Source organism: Oncorhynchus mykiss, chromosome 9 (genome assembly GCF_013265735.2).
Source record: "Oncorhynchus mykiss isolate Arlee chromosome 9, USDA_OmykA_1.1, whole genome shotgun sequence".
In the NCBI taxonomy this organism is placed as follows: domain Eukaryota; kingdom Metazoa; phylum Chordata; class Actinopteri; order Salmoniformes; family Salmonidae; genus Oncorhynchus; species Oncorhynchus mykiss.
In genome coordinates, this window is record NC_048573.1 from 36,762,782 (window position 1) to 36,777,361 (window position 14,580).

Below are 14,580 nucleotides of genomic sequence, written 5' to 3' on the forward strand. Positions count from 1 at the left end.
TGCTTCTTCTTCTCTATTAGACAGTCCTTCTATCCGTCTTTCCCTCTCTCTGTCCACCTTTCCCCCAACTTCTCTTTCTCTACAACTCATCCCTACCTCCCTTTCTCTCTGACCGTGGCCTCTGCTGTCTGTTGTCCTGACATATCGAGACAGACTGGAACAGACTCTCATCTAATGGCACTTGATTTATAATGGTCAATGATCAGAGCAGTGTTACACACGCAGACTAACACAGAGACACACAGAGACACACATACACACAGTGGATTGCATCCAATCTACTTCTCCATACTGCCACACTACGCTGACAGAGGCATCCAATGGGTTTCTCTCTCTCTCCATACATCTCTCTCAATCCATCTCTCTTTCCTTTCTGCAACTCTGAGACAGTAACGAGTGCTCTGGCCTTGATGTGTTTCTGATATTCATCCCCTGACGGTCAAACCCCCGTAATTACACACAGAGCTCCATAAAGGAGCTCCACAGGAGACATGTACACAGAGAGAGAAAAGGAGACAGACTGGAAAACACATGGAAATACACACACAGAGACACATACAAAGGCCCACAGAGACAACACAGAGATACACATAATAGACCATGGAAAACACATTGATTGAAATACTGTAAATACACGAATCAAACATATAAATGCAACATGTAACAATTTAAACGAGTTAAAGTTCATATTAGGAAATAAGTCAATTGTAATGAAATAATTAGGCCATAATGTATTGGTTTCACATGACTGGGAATACAGATATGCATCTGTTGGTCACATATACCTTAAAAGAAAAGTAGGGGCGTGGATCAGAAAACCAGTCAGTATCTGGTATGACCAACATTTGCCTTGTGCAGTGCGACACATCTCCTTTGCATAGAGTTGATCAGGCTTGTCCTAACCCTCTTCAATGGCTGTCCGAAGTTGCTGGACATTTTAGGGATCTGGAACACGCTGTCGTACACGTCAATACAGAGCATCCCAAACATGCTCAATAGGTGACATGACTGGTGAGCATGCAGGCCATGGAATAACTGGGACATTCTCAGTCTCCAAGAATTCTGTAAAGATCCTTGCTACATGGGGCCTTGTATTATCATGCTGAAACACAAGGTGATGGTGGAGCAAGAATGGCACAACAATAGGCCTCAGGGTCAGAGTGTATCTGTGCATGGTTACACGTGGTCTGTGGTTGTGACGCCGGTTCGACCTACTGCCAAATTCTCTAAAACGACATTGGAGGTGGCTTATGGTAGAGAAATGAACACCTCTGGCAACAGCTCTGGTGTACAGTCCTGCAGTCAGCATGCCAATTGCACGCTCCCTCAAAACTTGGGACATCTGTTACATTGTGTTGTGTGACAAAACTGCACATTTCAGTGGCCTTTTATTTTCCACAGCACAAGGTGCACCTGTGTAATGATTATGCTGTTTAATCAACTTCTTGATATTCCACACCTGTCAAGGAGATGGATTATCTTGGCAAAGGATAAATGCTCACCAACAGGGATGCAAACACATTTGTGCACACATTTTTGAGAAATAAGCTTTTTTGTGAGTATGGAACATTTCTGGGATCTTTTATTTCAGCTCATGAAACATGGGACCGACACTTTACATATTGCGTCTAAGTTTTTGTTCAGTACAGTTTGAAAACACAGAGATCGATAAACACAGCCTGGCACCTGTACTGTACAAGTCAGACTAGCCTAGATCTACAGGGTAAGGTCCGGCATGGTTTGCTGTTGGATTGACGTCTACCTAGAACCAGAGCTGTACTGCTTAGAACTAAAGGACAGGATTCATATTTGCTAACTAGAGCAGATCTCTACAGCTCTAACAGCTCAAAAAAAGGGATCCCTATTTTCTACACAGGGGAAAGGCTCAACAGTGGAAATGCAGTACAACAGCTGTTCTAGGGACACAAGGTATATAGAATAGAGGCTAGAGCTCTTCCCAATCGATGGCAACTCAGCAGATTTCTCAGTCAGGTACAGTAGGCTACAGTACATTAGAGTGATACTGCAGCGTGCCTAGTTCAATCTGTGGATAATCCATACACATACAGAGGGATTAGGATCTCATCCAATCACACAGGCAAAAGTACAGTAACAGCTGGCCTCCCTCATTCAGATTACTACTCTACTACTGCACATCCATTCATTTATCTCCTCCTATCTGTTTGATTTAACCAGACAACAACAGACAGCGCCTCTCTCAGACATTTAGACCTAAAACCAGGCTGTGTTTCTCCTAGGAAAGAGCCATGGTATCATGGCTCCCCAAGCTACGCTACAGACGGAAAGGGAACGGGGTAAGGGAGGGATCAGGGATAAGTCATCCTGCTCCTGCCTCTGTCAGTCCTAAATCAGGTCAGTGGGCACAGCAGTAGAGTGAATCAACCCAGCTCACATACTAAGTAGGAGTATTTCACCAGCTCCCACAGATTAAGACGGAAGGATTTTGGGGGGGATGAGAAAGAGGAGAGAGAGGATAGAGGATGAGACAGAAGGAAGGGGAGAGAGAAAGAAATAGAGAGTATGTTTAGAAGGGAGAACAAGGGAAGTGGTAGAGGAGAACATTCAAGGGAGCCAAGCTGTAGTTATTAGAGAGGTCTAAATGACATGCGGACAATAATAAGCAAAGAGAGTGCTGACACGCGCACACACGTGCGCACACACACACACACAGTAACAGTAAGCAGCATGTAGGGTGCAGGCAGACAAAGAGCTAGCACCAACAAGGCCTGATGAGTTAATGCCAGAGAGACATCCTGCCTGTGGAGTCGGAGGCTAAATGAAGCAATGCCAGAGTGAATATGCTCTGGAGCAGGGGAAACAAGTGGAACAGGGCATTGTCATGGCAACAGGCCAGTTGATCCATATTGGTAAGATAGCAGGTGGGTCAGGGAGACTGGGACTACTACCACAGCTGCCCAGTTTCACACTTAGCCTATATATACACACTGTTCATTTTCAGCAGGCACTTTTTCAAAAGGACTACACACTCTGAATACCATGCCTAAACCATCTGAGCTGACCGGAAGCCAACACTTCTACCCAAAGGTGTGTAGAAATCAAGTTTATCTGTTTGCCCTTTAATGAGCAGTCCAGTCCTCTTCTCTTTCCCACCTCTACAGGAGAGCAGTGTGGCGTGCAGACACCAGGTACTACGACAAAGCACTCTGTCAAACCAGTAACACACAGCCTCACACGCATGCACACACATGCACACAGGCAAATGGCAAGGCAACGTCTCAGGGGGAGAAAGTGTAAAACATTAAAGCCCGGCGTCAGCGTACTGTTCATGTCGTGTGGTGTACAGGAGAGGTCAGATGTATGGGAGGATACAGATCCACTGTGGTGAGCTGATCCCCGTCAACAATGGCTAAAGTGCATCACAGCAGGCGAACATACTCACCAACACACTTGTACCATACGTGATGTAATATCAGAGCACAGAGCAAGGCTACGGTGAGTCCACTGTTGCTTCCACTAAACTGATGACGGTAAGAGAGAAAAAGAGCGTGTGGTTGAACACAGAGGTGAATCATCATGCATGCTGCTCACCAACCATGACTGATGGATGTTACTGGGACTGGAAAACAAGCCCTTTATCTTAGGCTGGGTCCCTTTCTAGTGTTCTAAAATACAAGTTACCAAGACAAATAGGATTGCTCACGTTCTGAATCGTTCAGCGCGGTTCCTTCTCTAACACATCATTAACATGACATCCAAAAAGTCCGATTTCGTAACCTAGCACATCCCGTAACGAGCACCAAGCTTTGTCTACAGAGCGGTGTGCTTTCTCGAAGCGACTTTCGAGGATTTTAAACGTGTTGTGGTGGTTATCTGAAAAGTTGTTGACATGTGGGTCGCAAAAAAAGTTAAACTAACCTGACACTGAACGGAATAAAATGAGCTCAGTGCTCTGTGACATTTCGCAAAACACGCTTGTTGTGATACATCTTCAAAATAAGAACAGGAACTTCGCATACTAAAATGTCATGTCTCAAAATCGATATCTATCTTACCTCCATATCGTTTTGTGCTACAGATTCGAGAAGAAAGACGGTCGGACCTGGCGTCTGGTATAATGCATTTAGACAGAGAGTTAAGTTAAGTTAACTGCACAAATGGATTGATTGCACAAATCAGTTGACTACATGTGTGGGTAGGATGTGGGGTATGCAGACCCGCAAACCACTGTGGCCCCTCATGATGAGTTCAGATTTTTTTGTGGCCCTCACCCCCATCAAAGCTGCCCATCACTGATCTACAGCTACTCAAGACAGACACACATCCTCTCATCGGAAAAGAGAACACACACATACAGTAGCTGGTGGAAAACGACAGTCCCACCCTGACCACTGTCACTAGGGGGTGTTGGTTGCACTACAGTAAACATGAGTCATGGCCCTAACAACAACTAGCCTACTATAAAGAGATTTAACTTGGTATTCCTTGATTATGTAGATTCTGAGACTTTATTCCCTCTAGATTACAGGTCAATACTCTGTCTACTATCTTCTACTGACTAAAGGCTTCTGATGTGTGAAAGTAGTGATTATCTTAATTAATATTGACTGTTCTGATTTCACCAATCACTATGACGGACAGGACCGGCTTACTGAATGACCAGCAGGTGACAGCATGATTGATTAATTGATGATTTTAAATGTGATTTTGAATGTGAATTATTATGTATTAAAGTCCACCCCCAATGCTACTGGTTACACACGTACAAATGCCAGCACAAACACACTAAACACACACACTCTCAGCTCAGTGTAGGTCCACTACTACTCATTGCTTCTGCAGGTAAGCCACATCCTCTAAGATGTCAAGCACTAAACTGAGAGAGACCACAACATTCCTGTGACACGTAACTCATTACATTCCCACGGCAACATTTTACACCTCTTACTAACAGTCCCACCGCTACCACACAATAACATTCTACCGAGACCAAAAACACAGCCCTACAAAAGCAAACATTTCCCACCGCTACCACACAATAACATTCTACCGAGAACAAAAACATAGACCTACAAAAGCAAACATTTCACACAGCGCCCCCAAAAAACACACACTCCACACATACAACAACCTAGACACCTCTCACTGCCGCAAAATAACATTTCACTCGAACCCTAAATTCTCTCCCACACTGTAATTTACTGGCTATGTAACAGTACAGACAGTAGGGAGAGAGAAACACTCTGTGTGCTTGTGTGTGTGAAGTACAGCCTGCAGTATCACTTGGAGACAGTTTATCAAGAGACCAGCAGCAGGAAGTGGCATTTAAAGAGGCAGTGTGTGTGTGTGTTTATTTAGTGTGGTTTGCTATCACTGACAGGGAGGGATGAGACCAGCTTCCCCCTCATCCTCACCCCTAACCTCTCTCCAGCCTGGTTTCATACCCCTCCTCCCTCTCTTTTCCTTCACACGTGTGGTGGGGTCCTCCTTAGGACCGGACGGGTGTGTGCCTGTAGAGGGGAGTGTCACCCTGTTTGTTGACAGTCAGAGTGGTCCTGTGGGGGAAGATAGATATAGTACTGCCTGGGTCTGGGGTTGGGATTGGGGTATCGCCCAGGACAGGACAAGCCGTGTCCAGACTACACCAGCACACTGATGGAAGGGGATGAGAGGAGTGGAGATGGAGGAGAGAGAGGTGAAAGGGGTGAGGACAGAACAGAAGAGACCTGGGAGAGGATGTGTGCTAGAGGTGGGATAGGTGGAGAAGAGAGAAGTGGAGGTGAGAGAAGAGGAGATGGAAGGGGTGAGGGTGGGTGTGCGGAGGGCATGACAAGGGGCGTCACCCCCCACTGATCTCCTGTGCTGATACACGACTCTACCCAACAAACAGACAAAGGTCACTGCACATTAACTGGGCTTTAGTATCTTAATTTGACGTCAGTACCTGTTTTATAAAGTCACTCAGTGTTTTGGGCCTCAAAATGGCAGCGTCAGCATGGGAACGTTCCAAACTTTGAAGAGCTCTCGCCAATCATGCTCCTGTTTTCAAAACTATGCGGGGAATAATATGTGAGACTCAGGACTCGGAGAGAAAGGTTTAACATTTCATGTGACTCTTGTACTTGAAACCATAAAAAAACGGGACTTGGTCATGTGATATCCCTGGAAAAGACAACAACTGCTGACCTTCTCTCAAAACACCTCAAACAGTAGTCTACAGTCTTCAGCAGAGCCTCCCATCAAAAAAAGAGTAATGTTGTGTTGCTACCATGCTGTGTTGTCATGTGTTGCTGCCATGCTATGTTGTTGTCTTTAGGTCTCTCTTTATATAGTGTTGTGGTGTCTCGTGATGTGATTTTGTCCTATATTTTCATTTTAATTTGTACTTTTAATCCCAGCTCCTGTCCCCACAGAAAGCCTTTTTGGTAGGCCGTCATTGTAAATCAGAATTAGTTCTTAACTGACTTGCCTACTTAAACAAAGGTTAAATAAAAACAATATACATTTTTAAAAATCCCTCAGTTCATCGTGATAGCTAGCAAACACACTAGCAAACACACACACAAACACAGTGGAGAGTGGGAAAACGTGGCCTTGGTTATAGAGCACAGTGTGTTGCTCTGCTATAGGGGGAAACTCTGGAGCCATTAGAGAGGAAATAAGGTCCTTTATTACCCTGTCTACTCTACACCTGAGGCATGTTAGCAAGCCCACAGGAGACATGCCACTTTCCTGTTCACTCAGTTAAATCATGTAAACTGGCCAGGCCAGTGGGCTCTTAATGAGAGGGCTGTCACCAGGGCCTGTTCTTGCCTCTCTGCCGCCCAAGGCAAGACCAAAAAATGCTGCCACCGCAAAACTAAAATAGTCCCAGTAAGCAAAATGACTTTGAAAAGACATCTAAAAGATACGTTTTCCAGACTTTGAAGTTAGGTTCATTTTTGGTTCTGAATTAAAGTTGAAAATACTTATTTTCTGCACGTTGAAAACGCGTATTTTCCAGAGGTTGAAAATGTGTTTTTTCTGGATGTTGAAATTAGGTTTATTTTTTGTTCTGAACGAAAGTTGAAAATATGTCATTTATAGACGTCTATGTTTGACTGGTCCAGACTGGACCAAATCTGAACCAAACATAGACATCTATGATAATTTCAGATTTGGTTCGGACCGTGACAAAAATGTGGATATGGAAATCAAGGCAGGTACGGGCTGCACCAAAAAAAGATGTCCAAAAGGCATCTGTCCGTGCTTACTGAGGTGTAGCCTGAAATAGAGTTTTATGAACACCCATCTACGTGATAAGCCTACTGTTTGTAAAACACCAAAAAAAGGCGTCCCAAAGACGTTGGCTCCTGCTTACTGAAGTGTAGCCTTCCATGTCAGCCAGCAATGGAATGTTATGAATGCCCATCCATGTGGTAGGCCCACCATTTGTAAAACAGGCTATTGAACTGACTTTATTAGTCCTGATTCCTGTGACCAAATCAATTTGGCTATTTAAGCTCTGAATATCAGCTACACAATTTTGGGGGGAGATATCGTGAGCCTATTTACAATGTGTTTACACAGCAGGAAATGCAGGAGTATTTTATTTTTCGCTATGATCAGCTTGTCAAAAATCACTGAATCACGAAAACAGTTGTAATTGACTCCGCTTGTTAATTTCGTTGATTGGGCGCGATTTAGCTTAGCCTATTTGAGCGGAAAAACCTGCATGGATGATGTAGAAAGTGTCGATCTAAATAAATTGTCATACATTTTATCTCCAGCCTGTAAGCCACATACTATTTTTTACCATATCATCTACATGATTTATGCTAGATGTTTTTTTATTTACGGAACGTTGGTGGAGCACCACAGCGATGCATCTCTCCAACAGCATCCTGGAAAGGTGCACTGGGAATGGACAAGCAAAATATTTTGCCTTTGACAAAGTGGGCACTGCTTATCACAGGGCGGCATCAGGTGTATAAAATTCAAGCACACCGCCATGCAATCTCCATAGACAAATGTTGGCAGTAGAATGGCCTTACTGTAGAGCTCAGTGACGTTCAACGTGGCACCGTCATAGGATGCCACCTTTCCATCAAGACAGTTTGTCAAATGTTTGACCTGCTAGAGCTGCCCCAATCAACTGTAAGTGCTGTTATTGTGAAATGGAAAGGTCTAGGAGCAACAACGGCTCAGTCGCAAAGTGGTAGGCCACACAAGCTCACAGAATGGGACCGCTGAGTGCTGAAGCGCATTAAAAATTGTCTGTCCTCAATTTCAACACTCACTACTGAGTTCCAAACTGCCTCAGGAAGAAACGTCAGCACTGTTTGTCGGAAGCTTCAGCAAATGGGTCTCCATGGCCAAGCAGCCGCACATAAGCCGAAGATCACCATGCACAATGCCAAGCGTTGGCTGGAGTGGTGTAAAGCTCGCCACCATTGGAATCTGGAGCAGTGGCAAGTACAAATGGCAAGCCTAAATGTGCAAGGAAGGCAAATTGAAAGTGCAAGGAGGCATGCAACTGAAATGCAGGGATGGCAGCAATGAGGTTACCGAGGTAGACATGTACATGTACAACTGAATAATGTCCTTAATCAGACTTTGCAAAGCAATGTCAGAGTCCAGTAGTACCATGAAGAGTGCAAAGAGAGTGGTGCAACAAGGTCCCTGAGAGGCAGTACTAGGATGTGGGCGGGTGGAGATGGCTAGTGCCGTGTCACAGAGTTCAGCGGGGTTACAGTAGCTGGAAAGAAACTGTTCTTGAGGCTGCTAGTGTGGGAATGTAGAGACCTGTACTGCCTGCCTGATGGTAGGAGGGCAAACAGTTTGTGGCATGGATGTGAAGGGTCCCTGATGATACCGCGCACCCTACGCAGACACTGCTTGTTTTTGAGGTCTATGATGGCAGGGAGCTGAGCACCAGTGATGTGCTGGGTGGTTTTCAGCACCCGTTGCAGGGCCTTCAGGTCGGACACGGAGTATCCACCAAACCACACTGTGGCACAGTTAGTCAGAATGCTCTCGACCGGGCAGCGGTAAAAGTTCACCAGGATCTTGGGAGACAGGAGGGCCTTCTTCAGCCTACTCAAAAAGTACAGGTGCTGCTGCGCCTTTTTGACCAGGGTTGAGGTGTTGAGGGTCCAGGAGAAGTCATCAGAGATGCAGACACCCAGGAATTTGAAGCTGGGCACATGCTCCACCTCAGTGCCATCAATGAGAACAAGGACGTGGCTGCAGCTTTTAGACTTCCTGTAATCCACAATGAGCTCCTTGGTTTTCTTTGCATTGAGGGCCAGGTTGTTGTCAGCTCACCATGCAACCAGGTGATTGACCTCCTCCCTGTAGGCTGACTCGTCATTGTCACTGATCAGGCCTACCACTGTGGTGTCGTCTGCGAACTTGATGGTGTTGGAACCGTGTACAGGAACGCAGTCATAGGTGAAGAGGGAGTGCAGGAGGGGACTCAGCACACCGGTGTTCAGGTTCAGGGTTGAGGAAGTGAAGTTGTCTACCCTGACAGACAGGGGTCTGTTGGTTAGGAAGTCCAAAGTCCAGTTACAGAGAGAGGGGCTGATCCCTAGGTCATGGAGTTTGGTGGCCAGCCTAGAGGGAATGATCATATTGAATGCTGAGGTAAAGTCTATGAACAGCATTCTCACAGGTGTTGGTTTTGTCCAGGTGTGTCAGTGCAGAGTGTAAAGGTGTGGAGATGGCGTCCTCTGTAGACCTGTTTGGTCGGTATGCAAACTGGTGGGGATCCAGTGGTGGAGGGAGGCAGAACTTAAGGTAGGCCAAAACCAGTCTTCCGAAGCACTTAATGATCGTGGAGGTGAGTGCAACAGGTCGGAGGTCATTCAGGCTTGATGCGGTCAACTGCTTTGGCACTGGCATAATGGTTGCGGTCTTGAAGCACGTGGGGACAACCGCCTGGGCCAGTGACAGGTTGAAAATGTCAGTGAAGACCTCGGCCAGCTGCCCACCACATGCTCTGAGCACACGACCGGGGTCGCCATCAAGGCCAGCAGGCTTGTTTGCATTCACCCTACTCAGTGCAGACAACACATCTGCAATGGATAGTCTGAGGGGGAGGTCGTCTGGGGGGAGCTCAGCTTTGATGGCTGGATCTTTGTTGTCCCTGTTGAAGCGAGCATAGAACCTATTTAACTCGTCGGCGATGGAGACGTCGCTGGCTGTGGGGGTAGGGTTTTTTGGTCGGTAGTCTGTGATGGCTTAGATGCCCTGGCACATTCGTCGAGGGTCGGAGTTGTTGTTGAAGTGCTCCTAAATCTGCAATTTGTGGTCATGTTTAGCCATCTTGATGCCCTTTTTTTAGGTTGACCCTGGATGAGGGTCACCAGATCTAAAAGCCTTTAGCCTTTACTGCCTTTAGCAGTAGTCGGATCTCTCTGTTCATCCAAGGCTTCTGGTTGGGGAAGGTCTTTATTAGTTTATGGGTGATGACATTGTTTATGCAGATGTTGATGTAATCCAGAATGGAAGAAGCATATGTTTCAATGTCCGTATGGGAGTCAAGGGTGGCCTGAGTGGCAACCAATCTCCAGTCTGTGTGTTGAAACTGGTGCTGTAGCAATGAGTCTGACCCCTCTGGCCACACTTTGATTGTCCTCACTGATGGTTTCACGCCTTTAATGAGGGGTAAATACTTGGTGAGCAGGAACAGTGAAAGGTGATCAGACTGTCCAAGGTGGGGGAGGGGAACGGCTTTGCAAGCCTGTTTGTATACACATGGTCTAGTGTATTGTCTCCTCTAGTGGGGCAGGTGACAATTTCGTGGACTTTAGGAACAACAGTTTTCAGATTTGAGTGATTAAAATCCCCTGCAACAATAAAAGCATGATCAGGATGTGCAGTTTGCTGTTTGCTAATAGCAACCTGCGGTTCTTTCATTGCTAGTTTAGCATTAGCATCCGGAGGTACAGTATATAGGCTGCAGTAACAACAATGGATTTAAGCTCCCAAGGCAAGTAGAAAGGCCTGCACCTAATCATCAGGTACTCCGGATTGGTTGAGCAGAGACTCTGTTACTGTCTGTACTAGAGGTCGACCGATTATGATTTTTCAATGCCGATACAGATTATTGGAGGACCAAAAAAAAGCTGATACCGATTAATCAGCCGATGTTTTTATATATTTTTAATGAAGACAATTACAACAATACCGAATGAACACTTTTATTTTAACTTAATATAATGCATAAATAAAAATCAATATAGTCTCAAATGAATAATGAAACATGTTCAATTTGGTTAAAATAATGCAAAAACACAGTGTTGGAGAAGAAAGTAAAAGTGCAATCAATATGTGCGATGTAAAAAAGCTCATGTTTAAGTGCCTTGCTCAGAACATGATTACATACAGTGCCTTGCGAAAGTATTCGGCCCCCTTGAACTTTGCGACCTTTTGCCACATTTCAGGCTTCAAACATAAAGATATAAAACTGTATTTTTTTGTGAAGAATCAACAGCAAGTGGGACACAATCATGAAGTGGAACGACATTTATTGGATATTTCAAACTTTTTTAACAAATCAAAAACTGAAAAATTGGACGTGCAAAATAATTCAGCCCCCTTAAGTTAATACTTTGTAGCGCCACCTTTTGCTGCGATTACAGCTGTAAGTCGCTTGGGGTATGTCTCTATCAGTTTTGCACAGCGAGAGACTGAAATTTTGTCCCATTCCTCCTTGCAAAACAGCTCGAGCTCAGTGAGGTTGGATGGAGAGCATTTGTGAACAGCAGTTTTCAGTTCTTTCCACAGATTCTCGATTGGATTCAGGTCTGGACTTTGACTTGGCCATTCTAACACCTGTTATGTTTATTTTTGAACCATTCCATTGTAGATTTTGCTTTATGTTTTGGATCATTGTCTTGTTGGAAGACAAATCTCCGTCCCAGTCTCAGGTCTTTTGCAGACTCCATCAGGTTTTCTTCCAGAATGGTCCTGTATTTAGCTCCATCCATCTTCCCATCAATTTTAACCATCTTCCCTGTCCCTGCTGAAGAAAAGCAGGCCCAAACCATGATGCTGCCACCACCATGTTTAACAGTGGGGATGGTGTGTTCAGCTGTGTTGCTTTTACGCCAAACATAACGTCTTGCATTGTTGCCAAAAAGTTCATGTTTTATGGATATCTTTAAGAAATGGCTTTCTTCTTGCCACTCTTCCATAAAGGCCAGATTTGTGCAATATACAACTGATTGTTGTCCTATGGACAGAGTCTCCCACCTCAGCTGTAGATCTCTGCAGTTCATCCAGAGTGATCATGGGCCTCTTGGCTGCATCTCTGATCAGTCTTCTCCTTGTATGAGCTGAAAGTTCAGGTCTTGGTAGATTTGCAGTGGTCTGATACTCCTTCCATTTCAATATGATCGCTTGCTCAGTGCTCCTTGGCATGTTTAAAGCTTGGGAAATATTTTTGTATCCAAATACGGCTTTAAACTTCTTCACAACAGTATCTCGGGCCTGCCTGGTGTGTTCCTTGTTCTTCATGATGCTCTCTGCGCTTTTAACTGACCTCTGAGACTATCACAGTGCAGGTGCATTTATACGGAGACTTGATTACACACAGGTGGATTGTATTTATCATCATTAGTCATTTAGGTCAACATTGGATCATTCAGAGATCCTCACTGAACTTCTGGAGAGAGTTTGCTGCACTGAAAGTAAAGGGGCTGAATAATTTTGCACGATTGTGATTGTGTCCCACTTGTTGTTGATTCTTCACAAAAAAATACAGTTTTATATATTTATGTTTGAAGCCTGAAATGTGGCAAAAGGTCGCAAAGTTCAAGGGGGCCGAATACTTTCGCAAGGCACTGTATGAAAGCTGGTGGTTCCTTTTAACATGAGTTTTCAATATTCCCACTTAAGAAGTTTTAGGTTGTAGTTATTATAGGAATTATATGGCTATTTCTCTCTATACCATTTGTATTTCATATACCTTTGACTATTGGATGTTCTTTTAGGCACTATAGTATTGCCAGCCTAATCTCAGGAGTTGATAGGCTTGAAGTCATAAACAGCGCTGTGCTTCAAGCATTGCGAAGAGCTGCTGTTAAACGCAGGAAATGTTTGAATGAATGTTTAATAGCTTTTTGCTGCCTAACACCGCTCAGTCAGACTGGTCTATCAAATATTAAATCATAGACTTAATTATAATATAATAAACACACAGAACACGAGCCTTAGGTCATTAATATGGTCAAATCCGTAAACTATCATTTCAAAACAATAAGTTTATTCTTTCAGGGAAATACGGAACTGTTAGGTATTTTATCGAACAGGTGGCATCCATCCATAAGTCTAAATATTGCTGTTACATTGCACAACCTTCAATGTCTTGACTTTAGATAAAACAATTCTGCTAAGATAAATTACCATATTAGCCAAAGCCAGGTCAATGATATGTGGAGGATGTACATTTGTGGAGCTTTAGTTCTGGGTGGAGAGAATTCCTGAAGGTAAATTCATAAAAGGTAAGTAAAAAAATGCAGTGTTTTTCAGGAAATTGCATCACAAAACAAATGTGGTACCCATAAAAGCATTTAACAATCATATACTGTGGTAACCCTGGTGGAAAAAACAGAACAATATTACTGTTTCCCCATATCTATTCCTGCAACAGTAGTACCCACTAGCCTAACTAATAACCGAGCACAGCAGCATCATATGCACCAACTACAGTTCATTAATGAGAGAAATGAAATGAGATTTCTTTGTGATGCATTTATGAGTATCTATAAAACAGCATATGACAGCTGAAGGTATTCCTGTCACATGCCCATTGGTGAGTGTAAGCACTGAGTTTCCAGCTTTAAAGCAGCCTTTAAAATTGCCTCCTGATGTTAGTCTAGAGGGCCTTGACTCCAGGGTCTTACATCCTCACACACATACACACAACGTGGCCTACGGCGGAGAGAGGGGCTCTTTGGGTTTGTTAAATATCCTGCAACTCATCCCTCTTCTTCCCCAGACTGGTAAGAGACTAGAGGGCACTACAAAGGCACAGCTCCAGCATCACTGATACCTCACGGCTCCTGCTTCCTTTTGAAGTAATGAAGCGCTTTAAAACAGGAGACGCAAATGGCCTCCCCTCCAAGAGATGTTAAATATCATCCTGGCTACAGAGACTTGACTCTCAACCATCCCCCCCCACACACACACACACACACACACACACACACGATGCTCTGCTGAACTGCTCTTTTATTTAGAAGTAGGCAGTGTGTGTGCGTGTGTGTGCATGTGTGTGTGTGTCTGGACATGTTTAAAAACAAACAAAAATTTCACCAACTGGGGACATTTTGTTAGTCCCCACAAGGTCAAATGCTATTTCTAGGGGGTTTAGGGTTAAGGTTAGAATTGGTGTTAGAATCAGGTTTAGGGTTAAGGTTAGGAGTTAGGGTTAGTTTTACAGTTAGGGTAAGGAGCTAGGGTTAGGTTTAGGGTTTAGGTTAGGGTTAAGAGTATGGGTTAGGGGTAGGTCCGCTAAAACACCTCTTTCGACATCTAACAATATTTAAACCCCCAGCCAAATCCTAAAATGACACACTGCAGGCAGGGAGGTAACGGAAGTTCTCCAGTGAA

The 14,580-nt window shown here is 44.4% G+C and overlaps 1 protein-coding gene across 2 annotated transcripts in view; it reads right to left on the minus strand.

Moving 5' to 3' along the window:
- Positions 1-14,580, minus strand: part of LOC110531981 (FYVE, RhoGEF and PH domain-containing protein 3) — a 98,607-nt gene that overhangs the window by 40,795 nt on the left and 43,232 nt on the right. The window lies entirely within an intron of this gene.